This window comes from Oryzias latipes, chromosome 11, assembly GCF_053564925.1.
Source record: "Oryzias latipes strain Hd-rR chromosome 11, Olatipes_Hd-rR_3.1".
Lineage (NCBI taxonomy): Eukaryota > Metazoa > Chordata > Actinopteri > Beloniformes > Adrianichthyidae > Oryzias > Oryzias latipes.
Window position 1 is genome coordinate 1,270,142 of NC_136247.1, and position 10,936 is coordinate 1,281,077.

A 10,936-nucleotide genomic window follows, 5' to 3' on the forward strand; every position below is an offset into this window, starting at 1 on the left:
TTTCCTCACATTTTTGTTATAACCCTGAAAATAAATAAAATTGAATTATAAATTTACACGACCAAAGACCTCACAAAAACACAGAAACGGCCATAACCTCCCCATAGGGCAGTGAGGGTGCCAAGTATTTAACCCTTGTACTATCTTAGATGACTCCACCCTTACATTGACGTGTTCTCCCTACCATGACAAAGGTGGATAAAGTTGGAAAGATTTCATGTAATCCATGGACACCAGTGAAGATCACAAATCATTGAAGAAAAAAGGTTCAGAGCACTGTCTAATGGGTCTAGATGACCCAACTCCCAATGTTAAAGTGCCTAGGATAGCACAAGGGTTACAGTCTCATCCTCCAATGCAGTGCAGCAAACCAAATCACCTGAAACAGAACAGAACTTTCACCCCATACACAACACTCAATATACAAGAAACAAATAAAAACAAGCAAATATGACAATGGTCGTAACAGGCACCGTATGAAAGCATAATCTGTACGTAGCAAGTGTGTGGAACGCATATTATCCTTACAAATACAAATACTAATTACATATACTTAAAAATACCAACCAAAATATGACAGGTCCAGGAGTGCCAAAACAGAATTATTAAACTTGAAGGGAAGAGAACATGAAAGGAAGCTGACCAAGAAAACGGTTAAGTCGGCTCAGGTTCACTGGTCTTTAATGTAGCTCAAGAACACAATTCAGTAATGCAACTCAGCTGGAAAAAAGCTTAGGAAAGTGTGGTAACCGATAGGCCAAATTGCAGGACAGACAGTTTTAAAGGGCTGGGTATTACCAAAACTTTCAAGACTTGATTCGATTCGGTTCACGATTCTTTCAATTCAATCTTGACCGTTTTACTCATTTAGACATATTTATATAGAGATACAATAATAATCTATCAATGTTTTGAAGATAGTCATATAAATCTGATACAGTGCACATACACATACTGAAAAACGTATTAATGAACCAATAAACCAATGAGATTGTTAACACAATACAGTGTTACATGATTTCACCAAAGGAGGAGCTCCAAAAAAAATGTACAGATCATAAACATTGTAAAGGCTCTAAAATGCCTCATATTACAAAAAAAACGAGTTAGCATAATATTAACATTATGGTTAAATAACAAATAGGCTGAAAAAGTGGAAAAATACCCAAATTAGCTAAAACAGCTAGCATATTGCTAAAATTTCAGCAATTTGCCAAATTAGCTTAAAAAATCTCAGTGGCTGCCAATGTAGCCAAAACAATTAGCTTTTTGCTAAAATATGAGTTAAATGCTGAAATAGTCTTGAAAAGGCGCATTAGATGTCATTTTAGAAGCCCTTTGGCTTCATCGAGCCAGAACCTCCAGCATGCATCGGGGCGGTTTGCGGCCGAGTGTGAAGCGGCTGGGATAAGGGTCAGGGTCAGCACCGCTAAATCTGATGCCATGGTTCTTGACCGGAGAAAGGTAGTTTGTCATCTCTGGGTGGGTGGAGTGTCCCTGTCCCTGATGGGGGAGTTTAAATATCTTTTGGTTTTGTTAACCAGTGAGGGAAGATCCAAGTGTGAGATCGACAGGTGGATTGGAGCAGCGTCCACTGTTGTGCGGTCGCTGAACCGGTCCTTTTTGGTGGCGATAGCTAGGCCAGAAAGCAAAGCTCTCAATTTACCGTTCAATCTTCGTTCCAATACTCACCGATTGTCATGAGTTCTGGGTCATGACCAAAAGAACGAGGTCCCGAATACAAGCTACTGAAATGAGTTTCCTTCATATGGTTGCTGGGCGCTGCCTTAGAGATAGGGGGAGGAGCTCAAACACCAGCAGAGAAATCGGAGTAGAACCGCTCCTCCACATCCAGAGGAGCCAGTTGAGATGGCTCGGGCATCTTGTCAGGATGCCTCCTTGACGCCTCCCTGGGGTGGTGTTCCAGGAGGCATGTCCCACTGGGCAGAAGGCCCAGGGAAGTTCCAGGACACGCTGGAGAGACTTAGGCTGTGTCCGAATTACCGCCCTAACCCCTAACTACTAAAACCCTATATAGTGCGGCACTATATAGTTCTCTATATAGTTCTCTGAATTTTCAAAGCAATTCGGACACCCGTGCTCACTAGTTTTCTCTTTCGGGTGTTTTCAAATGGCGCTCGGCACGAAAACAAAGTGGCGCATTACCGCCACCACCTGGTCTGAAGGGGAACTACTTCTATTTAACGCGGAGAATGACACCCATTTGTCAAAGTAAAAATATAATAAATTTAACATTTTATGAAGACTATTTATGAATCTGCTGTGTTCTGATCATGGAAAACGTGGCTGATTTATAAATAATAAAATTACAAACAAATTGGTGTAGATTTTATGTATTAGTTGATAAATAAACCCTCAAGTCATTAGTCCATGGCAATATTTATTTTTGTGCCGCTGAACGATTTACGGGCTCTTGCGAGGAAGCATCTTTTTTCTGTAGTTTTATCTTCTACGTTACTGAAAATAGCTTTATATATGAATCTGTCCGTGTTCCTGGCAATAATTCAACCGTTTTTCGTGAGATCAAACCAAAAACGAGCAGATATGCAGCATCACAGGACAGCAAGGAGGAGGAACAGACGTCTCAAAAGATTTCCTCTGGATGCCCCTGACCAGACATGAACAACTTGTGAGTTAAACTTAAAGTTTTTTTATTAGTTCAATTTAAGCATTTGTCACTAATTGTGCTCAAGGTTACACAGTCTGCTGGGTAAGAGTTTAACATTCTTTTTCAACACTGGACTATAAACTGTATAGTCTAACTACATGAAACACTTGTGAGATCAAAGTTTAGTATTTTTTATTCAGAGTCAAACCATATCACTTGTTTTAAACAAAAATACTTAATTTTTAAATATTTATATAAAAATCCAAAAACCCAGCCAAAAAAAAACCACGAGATTTTCCAGCATTTATAAATACGTCATAAACTAAAATTTAAGACATCAGAATAAAATGAAACATTCAAAAAAATCAGATTTAATTTTCTCAATGAAATAATTATTTTTCTATTTTACAGGGTCTTCTACGTCTCTACTGCTTTGCCAACATAAAGGTGTCTGTCGTGGCCCTTCACACTGATGGTCAGTCCGACACAAGACCAGACCGGCAGACCCGCAGATCGGTTGACCCGCAGGACCATTGAGCATCTGGTAGAGCAGCTTCGGGTTCCTCACACTCTGGGGGGGTGTACAGGAGACTGAGGTCCTGGTGTTTCTTTTCTGGCTGGCGTGTGGCACATCTTACAGTGTGGTAGCCAGGGCCTTTGACATGCCACGGTCCACTGTGAGGGACGTTGTCCACAGGACGGCAGACCGCATCCTCCAGCTGATGAGCAGGGGGTCACCCAGCATCCAGTGGGAATGAACTTCCATTAGTCACCTCAGGTTTTTTAGCAGCTTGCTGAGTCTTCCACCTTCCAAAAGGTCGTAGGGAGTATCGATGGCTGCCACTGAAGAATAAAGGCCCTAAAAGAAAATGCAGCTTGTTATTTTAACAGGAAGCTTTTTTATTCCATTCAACTGCAGGCTGTACGTGACTAATGCCAAATTTAGAGATATTTTTGTTGGGAATCAAGGATCAGTCCACAGTTCACAGCTTCTACGTAAAAGCCCAATTTATGTAAATAAACCATTACCCACCTGAAGGATCCTTTTGGGTGATGGTGGGTATCCCTGCATTCTTCATCCCATCACGCTGCTGACACCCTATATTGAACCCATGAGGAATGTGGTTCAGGCCCGTTACAACCAGCACCACGCCAAGGCACACTCTGTGGTGGAGAGAGAGCATTTGGCATGATGAAGATGAGGAGGAGAGCAATATTTCTGGGGGCACTGGAAGTAAAACCAACCTTTGCAATGAAAATCATTGCCTACAGTTCAGTTCTGCACAATCTGTGCATCAGGGAAGGGGACTGCTGGGAGCCACAGATGTTGAGCCACACCAGGAACCAGTAGGACGGGTAAAGTGGCGTTCGTCTGCGAAGACAAATTTCTGCTTTCCTTTCAGCTCCAACTGTGACACACATGACTCTAGAAGACCAGGAGTATTGTTAAGATGTATAAAAATAAATTTTAACATATAAAACGAAAATGTAAATATGTACATTTGATATTTATATGAAAATTCTTTTGAGATTGTTAAAAATGGCTCAGATTTAAATAATGCATGTAAATAATTCATTTTTGTTACTGCATTTATTAAACAAATTGCAAAAACAACGACGACGTTACATTTTGTGATCAATATTTTAAACTCAGGTAAGCTTAACAGACTCTCCTGTCACTCTTTGTCCCTTCGTGCTCTTTCCTCCTCTCCTCTTTCAACAACAACCTTTACCCCAAAATGACAACGATTACAGTTTAATGATAAATAAATACAAATCTGATCAAGTGTCTCTTACTCCCATCCGGCACGAACTTGCCTGATAACAGGCTATCTTTCTCCACCACAGATGGATCAGATTTTCCTTATCCTCGTCAGTCCCTACATATATAAACACATTTTAAAAATGTGTTAATAACTTATTACTACGGTTAGAACTCACTCGTTTTTTTATGTAATATCAACAGCGTTTGTTTTTAGCATTCGGCGCTAATTCGCGCTAGCGTTAGCTTTAGCATTACCGAAATTGATGAGCTTCCAAACAATGTAGGTTGTCGATTGAGGAATATAACATATTAAACACATCATCTTACGTATTTACAAATATATTTTACAACAGATACTTGATACTTTTAAATATACTTACATTTTTAAGTCCTCTTTCTCGCGCAACCGTCCGCCATCTTCGAATAATTCAAGCGCAGTGTATTGTGGGTCACACGCAATGCATTCTGGTATGAACGCAGTGCATTCTGGGCAATATTCGCCGATCGAGTGAGCATCGATCCACACTGGTTTTTCGTAGAGAATTCTGGGAAATTTCTAGTGCACATGATTTTTGAACTGTAGATTCGGACAGCACTACAAAATGGCGACCGCACTATATAGTGCACTATATAGGGGTTAGGGCGGTAATTCGGACACAGCCTTAGACTCTCGGCTGGCCTCTGAATGACTTGGGGTCCCCCCAGAGGAATTGGAGGAAGTGGCCAGGGGGAAGGATGGATGGATGCATGGATGGAGGGTTGCTGCATAAATTCACCAGTTTTCTAGACTTGTGTTTGTAGATTTTTTTATAAGTTACCATCCAAATTTGCTATCTTACATTGGATTGTGTTTCACTTAAGTTAAAAATGTTGGAGGTGCACTTTTCTTGATACACAAGTTTTTCATATAAGTTCACTTCTTCCCACTCCCTTTCTGCCAATTGAAATTGGTTTATTTAAACTCAAAAATATAAAGTAATCAATAAATCAATTTCCTACAGTGACCAGTGCGCACACCTACCAATGAATACCCTTTCCTACACACAGAGACCCTTCTGTGGTGCTGGTGCACCGGCTATCAGTGATGGAAGATCAGTGGTGGAACGGATCAAACCTGGTAGATCCGTTCCACCACTGATCTTCCATCACTGGTAGCCGGTTGAAACACTGCAGAAACTGTGGTGGACGTTCATTGCTTGCATGTGGAAAGTGTGATTTGCCTCTACATGTGCCGTGCTTTGAGGAGTAGTACATGCATGAAAGACAATGGAATGTCCTGGCGTGTATGGAATATGTCACACATAAACATATATGTTTTTAACCCTTGTGCCATCTTAGATGACCCCCCCCCCCCTTCCATTGACGTGTTCTCTACCATGACAAAGGTGGATAAAGGTGGAAAGATTTCATGTAATCCATGGACACCAGTGAAGATCACAAATCATTGAAGAAAAAAGGTTCAGAGCACTGTCTAGTGGGTCTAGATGACCCGACTCCCAATGTTAAAGTGCCTAAGATAGCACAAGGGTTACAGGTTCAGATTAAACCCTCTCTGTTGAAGTTTTGAGTATAAACAATGAGAATAAAAGAGCCAGTTCAAATTGTTAGTTGTTTCTAGTTTTTAACAAGAAAAATGTGAGGCCTCACCTTTTTTATTTATTTATTATCAATATGCAATTACTTTCAACATCATTCTTTAATATTATTAGGTTACATTTGACCAACAACAAGCTGTTTGCCCACAATTGTTGCCAATCACAGAAGCTATGTTTTCTTCAAAACAAAGAACGAAATAAAAAATGTAAATACACAACATGATTCAGAGCGGCTCAACTGATAAAATGCCTTACAGCTCTGAAATAAATATGAACACAAATGGGTTAATACCTGTCCGTTGCAGTCAAAGAGCTTGACGTTAAAGTTTTTTCACAAATACAACAGACACAGTAGTTTACCTTAATGCGCTCTCTCACGTTGGACAGCACGCTCCCATCCAATCAGAGACAGGATCCTGAAAACCCAGGGGTGACAGGACTGTCCTTTACCTTTGAGATTATTTACAAATGCAAAAATGTTTTCATAAAGGATTTGACCATCATCAAAGAGTCCAGAAACTCCAGCAGCTCTCATTCTGGACAATCCTGTCAGCATAAATCAGCCATAAGGTGATTGGACTATAATCGATGATTAGTGTGGTTGACTGGGTTTGCTGACGATAGGTTCAAGGCCTTTGTGCCATTCAAATGAATCCCTGCAGACTCATGGAACACTCGTGTGTTTAGTTGATGCTTGTGTGTCACAAGTCACAAGATAATTAAGTTATTGCAGCCGCAGACATTTGTGTAAATTAAAAATGCTGTAAAACAGGCAAACTCAAACTCACCTGCTTCTTGGAGAAATGAAGACTCACACATTTTTATGCCATTACTTTGAATATGTGCAGTGGTTAGCACACTTGCTTCACAGCAAAAGGTTCCTGGTTCAAGTCCCGGCTGGGGGACCTGAAACAGAACACCAATGGGCGACCTTTCTGTGTGGAGTTAGCATGTTTTCCCTGTTCATGCGTGGCTTTTCTCCGGGGACTCTGACTTTCTCTCACTGTCCAAAAACATGCTTCAAAGGTTCATTGGTTACTCTTCTTGTCCATAGGTGTGAATGTGAGTGTATGTGATTTGTGCCGACCTGTCCAGGATGTCCCTTGCCTTCGCCCATGAGTGGCCGGGATGGGCTCCAGCAGCCCCATGACCCCGTAAGAGACAAATCAAGTTTAGAAGATGAATAAATAGTTTGAACTGATGCAGACTGTTAATGGTTTTAGTACATTTCACGATTATTTAGATGAAGTAAACAACATCATACTTTTCCCATGTGTCCGGTCAGCTCCTAGCATAACCAACACAAACATCTCAGTGTCACACAAGTAGAAGGCTTTTCTGTGGGAGGAGCTTGGCCTCACTCCTGGTGTGTGCATGTTTGGCATTCTTTGAGGAAAAGCTGAAATCACATATTTGATTATACAAACGCTAAAGTCTCATATTTCAGGTGAACAAACAGGCCATACAGGTCAGAGCTCCAGGTTTCTGCTTTGCTCTCATCACAGATAATCTTTAGGTCAAATCTTAGATAAATCTCATCATCCCTTCTGTGTTCAGGCTAGAGTGTGTTTTGAAAGCTCATCTGCATTCTCTACACTGTTTTTAAATAATGAGGACATTCTGACTGTGAAGGTAAGATAATGAGAACTTAGCAGAGTTCTTAAACACACTCCAGAGTAGCAAACCATGGAAATCTCAACCTTTTGCCCTGCTAAAGAAAATACATTCCCATGACATTTTAAGGTGGGAAACACGATTGCAAGTAAAACAACGTGGAAAATCATATAGAGATTAGAAAAAAGCAGACTTTGAAGAAGCACTTTATATGATGTAGATCTCTGATCCGATCTCTTTAAGCCTGGAATAATATTTCAAAGTCAGAAGTGAAAACAATGGTCCAGCAGAGAAGAAAAACCAGAATCAGAAAGCCTACACTGAATATTCCACATAATACAACCTAATTCCTTGCTCAGATCTCTGCATAGATCCCTTACCAGAGCATTTTTTTAATTACCAGCTGATCAGGCTCTGAAAGATCAATTCATTTGAATTCATGTTTTTCATTAAGTGAAGCTACACAACGATTCTGACACACTCCCCCCACACACACACACATTTTCAGCTCCCTCTTGTCTTTCATCCTGATGTCACAAATGAAAAAATCTGTGAAGCCAGACGAAGTGAGCCACTGCAAACATGGATTACAAAAACATCAACAACCCAGAGCAGCAGCCTCATAGATCATCATCTGCAGCAGATGACTTCCTGAATGCCTTCCTGTCAGTTTTTTAAAGGAGAAAAGCAAGTAGAGAAACAGAGAGCTGACATTGTTAAGTGAGGTTAAAGAGTGTTAAAGAGTTTGAGTGTGAGAGAGGGAGACACAAATGTCAGCACATACGCCTCAGGGAAGAACCAAGGCTAAACCTGATGAACTATTATCTAATCCTTAGAGGGCTACACTCTCTCTCCGCATCTCTCTCTATATGTTACTCTTTCTTAATAGAAAGAACTTCCTTCATTAAATGCACCATCTTTAGTGCATTGTTAACTGCTCTACAGCTGAGGCCAAAACTCAAGAATTACTGTCAATAATTGATGCTATCCTCAGGAACTCGGGTTCAAACAAGGATTCACATCTGAGAGATTCTAACAAGCTAGGCAGAGTGAGTGATCAGTGATGCATGCAGACTTTACTCTAAGGTGTTGCTTTTAAGAAAACATGATACATTTGAATTCTCAGCGTGTTGCAATGCAGACGCTGCTGGTGTTGTTGTGGAAAAAGTGTACAAAACTACTGAACATTTCTGTGATTTGAGATGCCTTGTCCTTCATAGCTGCCTTAAAACCACTGAAGTTCAGTAATAGGATGAACAGATGTAACATAACCCAAATCCCCCCCTACCACCAGCCCCACGTGCCCTCAGGCAAGGTCTGAGCATGGATTAGCAGAACCTGTCTGCAGAACTCTGCACTCAACTGAGGGGCTTGGGCTTTTAATGTGAAATCCAATAGATTCAGGGTCAAGGGATCTCTGACGGCACGTCTGGATGTATTACTCAATGTCAGGGGAAGTCCAGCAACTGCGGAAAGAGGAAAACAGAACTCCAGGCAGGCCAATCCTGAAAACAGAGGACACGTCCTTCAGTGATGCAGAGTATAGAGACAAAAACAACAAGTTTCCTGCTCTTTCATGCAGTGGCAAATTGAATCGGTTAGTTCAAAAGGGGCCCAAGTCCAAGAGGTTTGTTTTTCCAGGAAATTATTTTAACTGCGTAGCTTAAAGGGAGGCTACACCAAATGATTTAAACTTTACCCAGATTTAGCACCAGTTCATAGCTTACAAATGCTATAATATGAAGCACCTCACTTTTATCATTTCAGAGGACTAGCAAACTAAAGTCTCTGGACTAGGGCCCTTCTTGAATTAAACAGGGGTGCTGCCATAATGGATAACTAGTGCTGCCATCTATGGGATAAAGCCAAACCCATGCAAGAGAGGCCCAAGTCCAGGAATTTTGCACTTAATGCATTTTAAATGTCAAGCATAGTCAATACATTACAACGGACTTGGGACTTTTTTGCAGGATATATAATAAGATAGCTTTTCCCTTGAAGACCATAGAACATATAATATATCTATTTTGAAAAAATTGTGGACTTGGGCCCCTTTTGAACTAACCGATTCAATTATGCAATAAGATGAAACTTGACATCAATCTAGAGGGCTGGAAAATTGGAGTGAAAGGTGGCAGAGGACCCCTCCACGGTTGCACTGGAGCTCTGCAGAACAGTTCCTGTTGCACCACAACACCCCAACATTTCTGCTGTCAGTTAATCAGCTGCCATGGACGTTATGTCACCCCCACATCACTCTTCACTCAGAGCCACCATGACTTCCCTTTTACTTGCACAAGAAGGTTTTCCCCCAGACATAAACCATGCTGTCAATTAAAAGATTCCTGAATGGACATCTGTGCAGTAATCTGTGTCACTGCTTCATAGTCGCACATGGATCATTTGACAAATGCACGACTGCCCATTAATGAATATATAATCATCCATACACAAAATTGGTCTGGGAGGAAGAGGTGGAAGCTACAAAAGGAGGGAAAGAATAGTTTGACGACTGATACACAAAACAAACGATCAATCTGTGAGAAGTCGGAAAGACATGGATTCCTGCGTGGCTGCAGATAATTTGCTGATGTTAACCCTTCCAACCATGGAGGATGTAGATTAATTGTGAGACTGCTAAGCAGGATGGGTGGATTTCTCCTCCATGCAGAAATGATTAACGCTGCACTTAGGCTGCGCCACAAACATAACAGCTGCAGTAAATGTCTGGATGAAAATGAATGATTCTGTTGGCGAGTGTGTGCGTGAATGTGTTTGCGTGTGTTCATTTATGGATGTCTTCTATGCAAATGTTGCAAAGAATAAAAGAGAAACAAAAAGTGTAAAACAGAACCTGACAATATATTTTTAAATGGCAAAGACAAAAGAACGTTTGCTCTTGACTGCTGTATATGAAAAACAATAAAAAAACAAAAACTTTTATCAATGTCTATTTTATACTTCAAATTATATCTTTAGTCCTGAAACTGTCCAAGAAGAGGCCAAATTATGTGACCATCTGCAACATCCCATCTGTGAAAACTATTGATTTGGCCAAAAACTCACAATCCCTAAACATAGATCCCTTTGCCAAGGAAAAGCATTGCCAGGAAAAGAAGAAGCATTTGCACGTTTTTAACAGCTAATTGTAAATCATCATCATCAGGAGAGGAGCAACACACCAAAAACCAGTCAGACCAGCACCAGACAAGCACCAGAACTTGTCCCACTGACAAAAGTATAGTCTGGGTCCTCTGCAGGTGAAATGATGAATGTTTGATAATTCTGCCGGCAACGACACTACCACAAGAATAAATGACTCATGGGGGATCC

At 40.8% G+C, this 10,936-nt stretch overlaps 1 long non-coding RNA gene across 1 annotated transcript; it reads right to left on the bottom strand.

Annotated features, from left to right (window-relative positions):
- Nucleotides 1-2,655: 2,655 nt before the first annotated feature.
- On the bottom strand, nucleotides 2,656-5,088 carry LOC144995511 (uncharacterized). The gene is made up of 3 exons (XR_013659068.1): nucleotides 4,775-5,088; nucleotides 3,663-4,055; nucleotides 2,656-3,488 (listed from the first exon to the last, which is right to left on the bottom strand). It is a non-coding gene; the product is annotated as an uncharacterized LOC144995511 (long non-coding RNA).
- Nucleotides 5,089-10,936: the final 5,848 nt, after the last annotated feature.